Source organism: Mustela nivalis (genome assembly GCF_964662115.1).
Source record: "Mustela nivalis genome assembly, chromosome: 11".
Taxonomy (NCBI): domain Eukaryota; kingdom Metazoa; phylum Chordata; class Mammalia; order Carnivora; family Mustelidae; genus Mustela; species Mustela nivalis.
In genome coordinates, this window is record NC_139030.1 from 4,159,269 (window position 1) to 4,174,831 (window position 15,563).

General features: G+C 36.5%; 1 protein-coding gene and 1 long non-coding RNA gene across 6 annotated transcripts in view; one reads left to right on the forward strand and one right to left on the reverse strand.

Moving 5' to 3' along the window:
- Positions 1–12,522, forward strand: part of LOC309844133 — a 44,907-nt gene extending 32,385 nt beyond the window's left edge. The window contains exon 4 of the long non-coding RNA XR_014300514.1: positions 12,437–12,522. This is a non-coding gene — a long non-coding RNA (uncharacterized lncRNA). The remainder of the gene's footprint in view (positions 1–12,436) is intronic.
- ARHGEF4 (Rho guanine nucleotide exchange factor 4) overlaps positions 1–15,563 on the reverse strand; it is a 161,341-nt gene that overhangs the window by 131,511 nt on the left and 14,267 nt on the right. The window lies entirely within an intron of this gene.

The following is a 15,563-nucleotide window of genomic DNA, read 5'->3' on the forward strand; positions in this document are numbered from 1 at the left end:
GAAGAGGGGCATCACTGTGCTGTATCCAGAGGGCCCAAGGGTAACAAGCTCTAGCACAGGAAAGAGTCACAGGAAATGCAAGCAGCTGCAGAGGAAGAGGGGATACCAGGCCAAGTCTGATGACACATGGCATGTGAACAGCTTACTTGGACTCCATCTTTATGCACTATCCTTTTTTGCATCTTCCTCTCCTGAACCTGCTTCTTTAAACTCCTTCTCTGTGTCTTCTCCAGCCACAGGTCATCTAAACTGATGCTTGGGAGCTGAGGAATGATGCTCCTGGGTTGTAAAGGAATCTCCTTTGGTGCATCCTCTGCAGAGACAGAGGGGAGGGTCCATGCCCTCTGAACTGGCTCAATGTGAAAAGCTTTCTGACTGTGGGAGCAAATGGGCTTCTCACCTTGTTCTTCCCACCGCATGTGGTTCTGGACAGGAGAGAGGAGAACGTATCAACTGGGCACAGTGTCCTTTTCCTGTTTAGTTTTTTTTTTTTTCAATATTACCCCATCTTTTGGTTAATCCCCAAAATACAGATTCTAGTGAAATACTTTGTTCACAGTAATTTTGGAAAATGTGAAGATTAGGAATAAACAAATATTGTTTCTGCTAAAATCTATATTTTAAGACTATATTAAAAAATCAAGTGTTCCACCTTGATCAAAGAAAGTCTTGGAAGTAATTACTGAACTTGGCATGCTTATTAGAAATACTTTTTAAAGGTAAATAGTTAGGGCAAATGTTCTTGCTTAAACAAATATCCCCTAAGAATAGAATTTGAACACAATCACACTCAGGCACCTCTTTCTTGTCTTGGCTCAGACATTAACTCAGCGTACACACAGCTTCACCTACTTATGCTGCCCCCACTCTGTCCCAGTTTAGTTATCTACTCAGGCACTCTAACTGAATTCAAAATAAAGTTTGTCCCTCCTAACAGAATACTTGAGGTCTGTGCTGATATGGCCATCCTTTCTGTTATGATCAACCCACAGGCGCTGAGAAATGAAGCTCTTTCATTCACAGGTGTTCTTCAAGTCTCATGACTCCCACCTCCACCTCACCCTGCAGGACACCTCTTTCACATACTCCTTTGGAATGTCATCCTCAATACTTTGTGCATATTATTTGGTTGAAACAAAGGTAAAATTTCTTTTAACTATTTTAAGAGTTTACCTTAAATAATATACATATAAATATGTATATGTATATATGCACCCACTTCCATGGGAGAGAGAGAGGAAGGCAGAGGAGGAGGAAGAGAAGGGAGCATAATTGTTGTTTATGGTTTTGGGGTACAGCCTGGGAACTCAGACTTTTCAAATCTCTCCAGGTGATTCTAATATGCACCCAAAGTTTAAAATCATTGTTTATTCTGTTTTTGTTTTGTTTTGTTTTTGTTTTAGCTCCCAAATATTGCTTTGTTTATTCCTCTAAATTTAAAAAGTGCTTTCATTTAGTTTTCTTTCCCCAACTCCACTGTAAGTTAGAAAGAGTTGGTATATTATCTATATCTTACAGATAGAGTCTCAGAGAACCTCAGCAATGGCCTGAGTTCACACAGATCTGTGTGTCATAGTATTGTGATTCTAAACCTGTGGGAGGCCGCAATAAGGTTTGAGACGAGGACTAAACCAGGCCCTGACTTGTGCCTCCTTTAAAGTCTGAATAACCTAACAAAAGGTTTAGGATGGGAAAAGTTGAGTAGCACTGAGAAAGGGTCTGTGCTATGTGGTGTGCGCTTACCTACATGACTTCCCACATGCTTGCTAAATAAATGAGAACAATTCAGTTGGGGTCATAAGTTCATTGCTGGTCCTTGCTGCCCTAGTAGAGCCCATAAATTAATTTCAGGTTTGCTGTATCAATACAAAACAATTATACTAGCATCAGCCATTTGGCATCACGAGGTCTTGCTTATAGTTAAATGTGAAACTTATTATGGGAACTCATGGTTGCTTAACTAGACACAGGTGTATTGCTTCTCCTATTATCACTATATATATGGCCTTAGTACTTTGAATAAACTTAGCACTGTTGGACATTCTCCTCAGTGCTCCTCCTTCCCCCATCTCTTTGCTTCTCGAGTTCTTTTCTTCATCCTCTTACCCTCACGTTCCTGGTCGATTTGTCACGCCAGCTGCAACATAAATCCCATGTCCACTCACTATTCTACATCGTATAAATTCCTGTTGTTTCATAGGTAGATAGAATGACTCCAAAGTAAGGAAGAACAACAACTCAGACTCTTTCCTAACTCTCAAATTCCCCCCAAAAGAAATGAATGTTAATTGAGCACATCTGTATGCAAAGCTCCCTTTTATGCACTTTAGGTACACTAGATAAAGAAGATGGGCCCTTGCCGTTCAGCAAGTAAATGACATTAAGCCTTCTAGAAGGAAATTAAGCCACCTGATACTGGCGCTTACTGCTACTAAAGTTGAATTCACTTGTTTTCGAGTTAGGAGGTGACTTGGACTTTTCCATCACACCACTCCCTACTCTTCTACCAGTCTGTACCTGAGTTGTTGATGGGGCCTCTTCATGCTATCATGAGAGCTTTATCCTCAACTTTCCTTTCATCATAATTTTAGAACATTAACACTTTCATAGCTTGGTTATGGGCCGTTAGAGAGAATGCGGGCTGAAGACTGAGTGTTTTAAATGCAAAAGTTTACCTTGATTTTTTTCTGTATGCTCAATAGAAAAGAATTAACTCCCTTCCTACACCTAGAGGTGTGGAGGCTACTAGAGTCATATATCCATTTACTTACCAAAAAGCTTTGTTATCAGGAAAAATGGTCTTGTTCTGAGGCTATTAAATAGAGCAGGAGATTGCAAAGTGTGGCTCCAGTCAAGCAGCAGCACCCAGTATGGTGAACAGCCTCTAAGATGATCCCCAAAGACCTCACCTGGTTGGTGCAGGCCCTTGTCTGAGCCTCTCTTCTTGAGAGTGGGCTGGACTTAGTGATTCTCTTCTAATGAACAGAATATAGCAGAAGGAATGGGATGCCACTTCTGAGATTATGTTATAGGAAGGCTGTGGCTTCCATTTTGGGGGGCCTCTCCTGGATGCATTGCTCTGCAGGAAGCCAAGTGACATACTGTGAAGAGTGTTATGGAGAGGCTCATGTGGCAGGAAACTGATGTCTCCAAACAATAGCCAGCAAGGATCTGTGACCCGTCACAGAGCATGTGTGTAAGCCAGACATCCTGCAGTCCAGCCTTGAGATGAGTGCTGCCATTGCCAAAACACTGACTACAGCCTTGTGAAAGACTCTGAGCCAAAAGCACCCAGCTAAGTCAGGGTGGTTATGTAACAATGGATAACTCATACTCTTGGGAACCTGCTGAAGTGCACATTTTCAAGCCTGATCAAGACTTTTCTGAATTAAAAGTGGGGCCAGTATTCTGTTCATAATGCCCTCCAGGGATTATGTTACATGGCTAGTTTGACAATCACTGTACTAGAGAGACAGGCAAGTAAGATAGGCAAGGCAGATCAGGCTGTTCTGCCTAGGACTCATCTGTCCTAGGGTGGAGGGTCAGGGAACAGACTGTGGGATTAGTTAAGGTGAGTTTGAATCCTGGATGTGGCTCTTACCAAAAGAGTTGCTTTGGGAAACTTTCCTTAACTTCCTCTCTATTTCTCCACCTTAAAATGGGAATACTAATACTTTTCAGAAAAATTATCAGAACTAAATGAGAGTATCCATACAGCACTTAGCATAATGTCTGTCCATACACATTGCATCAATATATACTAGCCAATACTGCTGTTTTTATTAATAAGTAGACAGGGATGAGAGGGCTGTGATGGTCATAGAGTCCTATCTCTCTGGAATGATTTGTTTTCAGGTCCTACTTTCAGTCCTACTTCACTATAAACATGCTACTCAGCATTAAACTCATTCTCTGATTTTTCATTTTTACTTTGGAGAATCTTGACATTTTTACTTGGAGAAAATTCTAGTACAAATCTGTAATTCTCTTTGTAGTATTGGGCAGTACAGTTTAGGTTTATTCAGTTTGCATCCTTGTAAAGTAACCTTGTTCTGTACAAATGAATAAGATGCTCTCCAAATGTCTCTCTGTTTAGTATCAGACATTTCATCAGTCAGCACAAGCAAGGCAGAAAGCAGTAAGATAGAAAAGACAACTTCCTTATACAGGAAAAGTAATTTAAATGACATCATAGGAAACTCTGGAATTCAGAAAGAAGAGGTACAACATTTTTCAAGGTCATTTTTTAAGAAAACAATTGTTAATGCAGAATCCTATGTGCAGTGAAAATATCCTTCAGGAATGAAGGAAAAATCAAGACATTCTCAGAGAAAGGAAAACGGGGAATATTTTACCATCAGATATGCCCTTAAAAATGGTTAAAATATACAAGAATCAGACAAGAAGAAATAAAAGGCATTCAGATTAGTAAGGAAGAAGAAGTAAAACTGTCACAATTTGCAGATGAAATGATACTATATATCAAAAACCATAAAAAATTCATTAAAAAGACTATTAGAACTAATAAATGAGTTCAGTAAAGTCACAGGAAATAGAATTAATTAACAGACCTCTGTTGCATTTCTATAAAAATAATGAATTAGCAGAAAGAGAAATTGAGAGAATACTTCCATTTACAATTACCTCAAAAAAAATAAGATACCTACTAACAAGGAGGTGAAAGACCTGTATGCTGAAAACTAGAAGACACTGATGAAAGACATTAAAGATGACACAAATAGGTAGAAAGATATCCCACGTTCATGGATAATAAGAATTAATCTTATTAAAATATTGATAATACCCAAATCTATCTACAGACTCAATGTGAACTCTGCCAGAATACTAATATCATTTTTCAAATAACTGCAACAAAAAATCCTAAAATTTGTATGGAACCACAAAAGACCCTGAATAAGTGAAAACAATGTTCAGAATGAAGAACAAAGCTGGAGATTTCAAGATACACTAGAAAGCTGTAGTAATCAGAACAGCATAGTACTGGCACACAAACTGACATATAGATCAAGGGAACAGAATAGGGAGTCCAGAAATAAACCCACACTTACATGATCAATTAGTCTATGACACAGGAGGCAAGAATATACAATGGGAAACGTCAGTCTCTTCAATGAATGGTGTTGGGGAAAACTGGAAAGGTACATGCAAAACATGAGACTGAACCATTTTCTTGTACCATACACGTAAATAAACACAAAGTAGTTTAAAAGCCTAAATGTCAGACCTGAAACCATAAAACTCCCAAAAAAAACAGGGGCAGCAAACTCTTGGATATTGGCCTTAGTAATATTTTTTCTGAATCTTTCTCCTCAGGCAAGGGCAGCAAAAGCAAAAATAAACAATTGGGACTACATCAAACTTAAGAGATTTTGCATAGCAAAGGAAACAACAAAACAAAAAGACAACCCACTGAATGGGAGAAGATATTTGCAAATGATATATCTGATAAGGGGTTAATATCCAAAACACATAAAGAACTCATGCAAATTAAACACAAACACACAAAACAAATAATCCAATTTAAAAATGGGCAGAGGACCTGAATAGAGATTTTTCTAAAGAAGACATCCAGTTGGCCAACAGACACATGAAAAGATGCTCAACATCATTAATCATCAGGGACGTGCAAATAAAAACCATAGTGGGATATCACCTCACACACATCAGAATGATTATTGCCAAAAAGGCAAAACAAAACAAAACAAAACAAAACAAAACAACATTGGTAAAGGTGTGAAGAAAAGGGAACCCTGATGCACTGTTGGTGGGAAGGTAAATTGGTGCAGCCACTATGGAAAACAATATGGAGGTTCCTCAAAAAATTAAAAATATTCCTTATATTACACATATGATAATGGTCTTGCTGCTTGACTTATTTCACCTAGCATAATCCTCTCCAGTTCCATCCATGCTGATGCAAATTGTAGGTATTAATCCTGTCTGATGGGTAATATTTCACTGTATAAATGAACCACATTTTTATCCATTCATCTGTGGAAGGACATCTTGGCTCCTTCCACATTTCAGCTATGTGAACATTGCTGCTATGAACATTGGGGTGCAAATGTCCCTTCATTTCACTACATTTGTATCTTTGTGGTAAATACTCAGTAGTGCAATTGCTGGGTCATAGGGTAACTCTATTTTTAACTTTTTGAGGAACCTCCATACTGTTTTCCAGAGTGGCTATACCAGCTTGCATTCCCACCAGGAGTGTAAGAGGGTTCCCCTTTTTTCACATCCCCACCAATATTTGTTGTTCTCTGTCTTATTGATTTTAGCCATTCTGATGGGTGTGAGGTGGTATCTCATGGTGGTTTTGATTTGTATTTACCTGATGGATAGTGATGTGGAACATTTTTTCATGTGTCTGTTAGCCATTTGTATGTCTTTGGAGAAGTGTCTGTTCATGTCTTCTGCCCATTTCTTGACTGGATTTATTGTTTTATGGGTGTTGAGTTTGATTAGTTCTTTATAGATGTTGAATACTAGCTCTTGATCTATTAACATCATTTGCAAATTATCTTCTCCCACTCTGTGTGCTGTCTTTTAGTTTTTTGACTATTTCCTTTGCTGTGCAGAAGATTTATATCTTGATGAAGTCCCAGAAGTTCATTTTTGCTTTTGCTTCCCTTACCTTTAAAGACATGTCTTGCAAGAAGTTGCTGTGGCTGATGTCAGAGAGGTTACTGCCTCTGTTCTCCTCTAGGACTTTGATGAATTGCTGTTTCATATTTAGGTCTTTCATCCATTTTGAGTTTATCTTTGTGTATGGTGTAAGAGAAAGGTCCAGTCTCATTCTGCTGCATGTGGCTGTCCAATTTTCCCAGCACCATTTGTTGAAGAGACTGTCTCTTGTCCATTGGGTGTTATTTCCTGCTTTGCTGAAGATTAGTTGACCATAGATTTGAGGGTCCATTTCTGACTCCAGGAAACAACCTGAGTATCACAGAAGGGAGTGGGGTAGGGGTATGGGTAACCAGGTGATGGGTATTAAGGAGGGCACATGATATGATGAACACTGGGTGCGATATGAAACTAATGAATCATTGAATGCTACATCAAAAACTAATACGTTGGCCAACTGAACATAATGAAAAAAAAAAAGAAAATGTTTACTGAATGAGAAAAAAATTAAAAATAGAACTAACATTTGATCCAGTAATTCCACTTCTGAGTTTTTACCTGAAGAAAATGAAAACACTTATTTGAAAAGATATATGCACCTCTGTGTTTATTGCAGCATTATTTATATTAACCAAGGTACAGAAGCATCCCATATGTCATCCACAGGTGAATGTTAAAGAAGATGTGGTGTATATGCACAACAAAATATTACTCAGCCTTAAAAAAGAATGAAATCTTGTCATTTGTGACAACATGGATGGACCTTGAGGGTGTTATTGTAAGTGAAATAAGTCAGACAAAGAGAAATATCATATAATATCACATATATTTGTGGAACTTAAGAAACAAAACAAATGAACAAACAAAAACTAGTAACAGACTCATAAATACAGAGAACTGGTGGTTGCCAAAGAAAAGAAGGGTGGGGAGATGGATAAAATAGGTGAAGGGGATTAAGAGATAGAAACTTTCAATTATAAAATAAATCCTGAGGATAAAAAGTACAGTATAAGGAATATAGTCAATAATATTGTAACAATTTTATATGGTGAGGGATGGTCACTACAATTATTGTGGTGAGAATTTCACAATGTAATTGTCAAATCACTATGTTGTCCACCTGAAACTAATATAATATTGTATATCAACTATACTTCAATTAAAAATAGCTAAAGAAAGTATTAAAACATAATAAAAGTAAGAATCTTGCAACAAACATCAGAAAGAAAAAGAACAAGGTGAAGGGTAAAAATATGGATAAATATAACAGACATTCCTTCTCCTGTTGAGATTTCTAAATTATGTTTTGATTTTGAAACAAAAATTATAACATTACCTGATGTGATTCTCAATGTATTTAGAGGAGATATTTAAGATAATTATATTATAAACATTACTTGTTTTAGGATATGGAGTCGACCGCCCCTCAAATGGACAGAAGACACTCGCGATAATGTGAGTCACACAGCGAGGTTTATTTCCAGCTAACTGGGGTCCAAGTATCTGCCTGCCACAGGGGGGCTCAACAAGGACCCCGAGCACTCAAAGCCAAGGGTTTATATACATTTTCAAAGCACTTAACACACAGTAATTTTCCATAGCTACATTCATATCTGGCGCCCCACTCTGACGGTTTACTTTTGCATCAGTCCCTGGTGGTTTAGTGAGATAAGCTCTTTACCAATGCATCTGGTCTGTGATGCAGCCACCGGCATTCTGGTGCTTATGATTGACTTGTTGATCAAAACTTGTTTTTCAAGCTTCCCCTAGTCCCTCTTCCCTCAACTCAGTAAAATGGCTTCCAGGCCTTTGAGATGGCCATTCTCATGCTAATCCATTCTTACAACTTGAACTGGTAAAATGTCCATACCCATCAACCTTGGTAAGTTGAATATATACAATGTAATATCTAGACAACTACTAAAAAAAATGATAAAAAGAGATGCAAACATACTATGATACATAAAAATGGAATTTTCAAAAATATTCAAGCAACCCATAGGACTGAGGGAAAAAGAACACAGAAACAACAAACAGAAACCAAAAAGTAAAAATAAAAAGACAGACTTAAACCTTAAAAATTACTTTGAATAGACTAACATAACATAAAAAAAATTATTTTAAATATAAACAGTCAATAATATATGTTTAAAGACCAATTATAAACAGAGAAGTTCAAAGTGGATTAAAAAACACAACCAAATATATGTTGGTTGTAAGAAACTCATTTCAAATATAATGATGCAGGTAGGTTGAAATAAAGAGGATGGAAATGTGGATAGTGAATTCATGTAGAACAATCTATAAGCAAGGGACAGAACACAAGCTTGAGTTTTAGCACCACATTTTGGAAAACAAATGGGGCACTGCAGAGCTTGTTGCTTTGAGGGATCAGTAGAATTCATATAAACATAAATGTGTCAGAAGAGGGAATAAAAAGAATGGAACATGCATATTAATAGAAGACTGAGAAATCCTCAGAATCACTAGCAGAGCTGACACCAGGTATTTCTATCCTGAAAGCAGTAAGTGAATACTGGAGGGGGTGACTGCAACTTCTTATGTGAAGAGAGCAATTAAAAACTTCAAGGAACATGAAAAAGTAAAGGAAAATAATACTCCCAAGGATCACAGTAATATTTATAATCTACCCCAAAGTCATGGAAGTCTATAATTTCTCTGGTAAAGATTTAAAATAACTTTTAAGGAAACTCTGTGAACTACTAGGACACACAGAAAGGCAAGAAAAAAGAGGTCCCTGGGTGGCTCAGTCAGTTATATGTATGATTCTTGGTTTCAGCTCATGATATGAGGGTCATGAGATCTAGCCCTGTGGCTAGGCATGGAGGGCATGCTGGGTATGCTGGGCATGGAATCTACTTAAGATTCTCTACCTTTACCTCTGCCCTCACTGCTCCTCCCAGCTCATGTGCTTGTACTCTCTTAAAAAAAAAAAAAAAAAGACATTAAGAAAATAATACATGAATAAAATGAGAAGTTCACAGGGGCAATTTTTTTAAAAGAATGAAATAATTCTTTTTTTAAAAATACATTTTTTAAATTTATTTGTCAGAGAGAGATAGAGAGCACAAGCAGGGAGAGCAGCAGTCAGAGGGAGAAGCAAGCTCCTTGCTGAGTAAGAAGCCCAATGCTGGACATAATCCCAGAACTCTGGGATCATGACCTGAGCCGAAGTCAGGCGCTTAACAAACTGAGCTACCGAGGTATCCCAAAAATGAAATAATTCTCAACAAAGTGGGTATAGAGAGAATGTACCTCAACATAATAAAGGGCATGTATGACAAGCCCATAGCAAGCATCATATTTAACAGTGAAAAGCTGAAATTTTCCTCCAAGATCAGGAACAAGACAAGGAGTCTATTCTCCTACTCTGATTCAATATAATATAGGAAGTCATTACACGAGCCATTAGGCAAGAAAAAGAAATGAAGTATCTAAACAGAAAGAGAAGAAGTAAAGCCATCAGTATTTGCAGGTGATGTCATATATATATATATATATAGATATATCTATATAGATATATCTATATCCCCCAAGACTCACCTAAACAACTGTTGAGACTATTCACAACTTCAATAAAGTTGCAAGATATAAAATCAACACCTAGAAATCAGTTGTTTTTCTCTACACTTATAATGAAACATCTGAATAAGAAATAGAACTAACCCATTCACAATAGCATCAAAAACAATAAAATACTTAGGAATAAATTTAATCAAGGAAGCAAAATATCTGTACAATGAAAACTATAAGACATTGATGAAAGAAATTAAGGAAGACACAAATAATTGGAAAGACAGTTCCCATTCATGGATTGGAATAGTTAATATTGTTAAAGTGTCCATACTACCCAAAACCACCTATAGATTCAATACATTCCCTTTAAAAATTCCAATAGCATTCTTCACAGAAATAGAAAAAACAATTTTAAAATTTGTATTAAACCATGGAACACCCCAATAGCCCAAATGATCCTGAGAAAAAACAAAGGTAGAGGGATTTCACTTCCTGATTTCAAATTATACTACAAAGTTATAGTAATAAAAGGATGGTGCTGGCACAAAAACAGACACACAGACCAATGGAACAAATAGGATAGAAACAGCCCCCACCTACATGGTCAACTAATATTTGACAAGGCAGCCAAGAACATTCAGTGAGGAAACCACAGTCTCACCAATAACTGGACAGTCACATACATAAAAATGAAATTGGACCCCATCTTACACCACTCACAAAATTAACTTGAAATGGATTAAACATGTAAGCAAAAGGCCTGATACCATAAAACTCCTAGAAGAAAACATAAAGAAGAGGCTCCTCGACATTAGTCTCAGCAATGATTTTTTGTATATGACACCATAAGCACAAGCAATAAAAGCTAAAGTCAATAAGTGAGATCATATCAAACTCAAAGGTCTTTGCACAGCGAAAGAAACAACTAAATGAGAAGACAACTTACAAAATGACAGAGAATATTTACAAACCATATATTGGATTAGAGGTAATATCCAAAATATATGAAAAAATCCTACAACTCAATAAAAAAAGAAACGAACAACCCAATTTTAAAAAATGGACAGAACAACTGAAAGAACACATTATTCAAAGAAGACATACAAGTAGCTAACAAGTACATGAAATGATGCTCACGGAAATGTAAATCAAAACAACAAGATGTCACCTGTTAGAATGGCTATCATCAAGAGGATAAGAGATAAGTACTGGCAAGAATGTGAAGAATGTAAATTGGTACAACTACTATGGAAAACAGTATGGAGGTTCCTCAGAAAATTAAAAATAGAACTGCCGTATTATTCAGCAGTCCCACTTTTGGGTATATATCCAAAGGAAATGGAAATAGGATATTGAGGAGATATATGCACTGCCATGCTTACTACAGCATTATTTGTAATAGTCAAGATATGGAAACAACAGTTTTCTTTCAATGGATGAATGGATTAAGAAGATGTGGTGTATATATAATAGACAATGGAATATTATTCAGCCATGGGAAAGAAGGACATCCTGCCATTTGTGACAACATGGATGGAGCTTGAGGGCATTGTGGAAAAGTGGGATAAGTTAAACAGAGAAGGACAAATACTGCATGATATCACTCACATGTGGAATCTAAAAAAGCTGAATTCATAGAGTCAGAGAGTAGAGTGTTGGCTACAAAGGACTGGGGAGTATTAGAATTGGGTGATGTGGTTAAAGGTTACAAACTTTTACCTGGTAGATGAATAATCCTGGAGATCTAATGTACAGAATAATCATCATAATAATGACAATAAAAATAGCATATTATAAACTTCAAAGTTACAAAGAGACATGATCTTAAATGTTCTTATCACAAAAAAGAAATGAGAATTACGTGACCTGAGAGAGGTGTTAGCTAAAGGTGGTAATCAAATTGCAATATATAATTCCATCAAATAACACATTATATACCTTAAACTTATGTGGTGTTATGTTAAGTATATCTCATTAAAAAAAACAACTCTTAATACTCCACTGTAAAAAGTAACAATTCACTTAAACAATGAGGAAGACATAAAGAGACATTTCCCTGAAAAAGATATATTTATATGCATGGCAAATTCTATAGGTTGAATATCTGTCCCCCCCAAATTCATAAATTGAAATCCTAATCCTCAGGGGAGGTGGGGCCTTTGGCAGTGATTAGTCCATGACAATAGATCCCTCTTGGATGGAATTAGTGCCCTTATAAAAGTTTTTTTCCTTTCTGCTTGTGACATTTCAGTGAGAAGAGGGCCATCTAGGAAGTGGGCTCTTACAGACTCCAAACCTGCTAGCGCTTGATTTTGGATTCCCCAACGTCCAGAACTGTGAAAAATAAATTTTCTGTTGTCTTTTAAGCTACCTAGTCTGTGGTATTTTGTTATAGCAGCCTGTATGGGCTAAGCAAATAAGCACATGAAAAATGTTCAACATCACTAGCCCTTATGGAAATGTAAATCACAATCACAGTGAGATAGTGCCACATGCTTATTAGTACCTGAGAAATGAAAAACAGCAAAATTCCAAATGTTGGCAAGGATACAGAGAACGGAATCTCCCATACATTGCTGGTGGAAATGTAAGATGGTATAGCCATTCTGGAAGAATTTGGTACTTCCTTAAAAAACTAAAAATATACTTACCATACAACTTAAAAACCACACTGATGGGCATTTATCCCAGAGGAATGAAAACTTTTATCCACCCAAAAAACCTGTTCACAAATGTTTATAGAAGCTTTACTTGCAATAACCCCAAGTTAGACACAACCTGAATGTCCTTCAATAGGTAACTGGTTCAGGTGAAAAACAGTAAAGACACACCATGGAATTGTATTCAGCAATAAAAAGGAAGAACTATGGATACACATAACAGCTTAATAAAAATCCATGGATTTATACAGAATGAAAAAACCATTCTCAAAAGGCAACATTTTTGAAATGACAAACTCATAGAGATGGAGATTAGATTCATGGTTGCAAGTAGTCAGGGAAGTCGGGGGAGGGTGTGACTGTAAAGAAGTGTAGCATGAGGTAATGGAATAGTGTCTACCAGGCTCATAGTGGTAGTCATGTAAATCTACATCTGTGATAAAATGACACAGAGTCATATACCCATCCTACCAATGTCAGTTGCTGGCTTTGATATTGTTCTGTAGTTACATAAGGTGTTACATTTGGGGGGTACTTGGGTGCCTCAGTCTCTTAAGCATCTGCCTTTGGCTCCAGTCATAATCCCAAGATCCTAGAATTGAGTCCTGAATCAGGATTCCTGCTCACCAGGGACTCTGCTTCTCTCTCTCCCTCTGCGCCTCCCATTCATGCACATGCACGCTCTCTCTCTCTTTCTCAAGTAAATAAAAAATCTTAAAAAAAAAAAAAAAAGATGTTACATTGGGGAACTGGATGAAGGAAGGGCATACTGGACCTCTCTATATTGTTTTACAACTTCCTGGGTCTATAATTGTTTTAAAATAAAAAGTTTAAAAAAGAGCAAGAAGGAACAAGAAAAAGCAACTTTAATTAAATAAATATGTGCTTAAAAACTTAAAAAAATAGAATTTTAAAACAATAGTAACAATATCAAATCAAAACAAGAATTATAAGATTATAATGTTCATTACTGTGGAGATTGTGGAGAAATATAAAATATAAAATGCTACTGGAAATACAAATTTTTTTTTTTAAAGATATTGTTTATTTATTTGACAGAGAGAGTGCACACAAGCAAAGGGAGCAGCAAAAGGAGAGGGAAAAGCAGGCTCCCTGCTGAGCAGGGAGCAGGAAGCCTGATGTGGGGCTTTATCCCAGGACCCTGAGATCATGACCTGAGCCAAAGGCAGATGCTTAACAGACTGAGCCACGGAGATGCCCCTGGAAATACGAAATATTATAGCCTTTTTGGAAGAGAATCTGGAATCTATTAAAATATTAAAATGTTTATGATCTTTGGGATTTTCATTCAAGACTCTCTACTAGTCTATAAGGTTATTATAAAATGGTGTTTACTAAAAGAATATTTGCAGTTTCCAGGAACAGAAAAAGTGTGAAAAAATTTTGATACCCTCACAACATGGAATATTATGCAACCATTACTTACAAGTACCTTGGTAATATTTCCATGAATGTTGTTAAGGGGTAAATTTAAGATACAGGAAAGGGTGTTTGTATAGGTGTGTATGTATGTATATGTATTAAACATGATTATAAGTGTATGGAGAAAATATAGAGATCATTCACTAGGCTGTAGGCATGGGCTAATGGGGGACCACAGTGAAGTGATGTTGAGGTGGGAAGAGGGACACTGGTAGCATCTATGATTAAAAACAGCAGGAGTAATATTCTGTTTGTATAAATTAAAGGTGTGACATTTTTGACATTTGTGTTTCTATAAAATGAAGAATAATATAATGGTCACCAAAATATTAGGCTGATTACCATAATGTGGTAGGATTACAGAGAATTTCTTGTGTTCTCTGTATTTTTATTTATTGTTGGAATTCTTTGTAATGAGCACATATTAGTCATATAGCCAGGAGAAAGCCATTTTTATTACAAAATAAAATTGGAGAACATTGAAAATATTCAATAGGAGGGCTGGAAATATGTTTGAGAAAATCTCTCCTCCCTCCAAAATAAAACGAAGATATAGAGATGAAACACAGAAAAGGTAAGAATATTAAAGATTTGTCAAGGAATTACAACCTCTAACAGGAGCTCTAGGGGTAAAGGGAGAGAAGGAAATTATCAAATTAATTATACCTAATCAATTAATAATACCTAATTTTTTTCTGGTACTGAAGGTTAAGAGACTTCAGATTTAAAGGGTACACTGAATGTTTAGCACAATGAATAAAAAGAAACATATATCCAGAATTTCGCTAAGAAATTTCATAATACCAGGAATAAAAGAAAGAACCCTAAAAGCTTCTAAAGAAAAACAAACAAAATGAACCAAGCTATGCAGGACTGCCTGGAATGACATTATCACCCTTCTCACCAGCAATTTTGGTATTAGAACATAGCGTTGCAATGTCTTCACTTTTTAGAAGGAAATTCTATACAAAGCCCAGCTATCGATACATCAAGTATAAAAATTAAAAGGGTATTTTTTTCCAGACATGCAAAAATTAAAAAAACAATTCCTCCTAATACCTTTTCTTAGGAAGCTAGTAGGGGATGTTCTTGTACACAATAAAGGAGTAGAGGAAGGAAGACCCAGGATCCAAGAAACAGGAAACTAGAGAAGAAAGCTATGTAGAATTCCTGGGAACAACTAGTCCAAAGTATAGCAGGAGGTCAGAGGGTTCTGGCAGGCAGGTCTCTAGAAAAGAATAGAGACTTGATAGAATGCTGACATGTTTGAATATT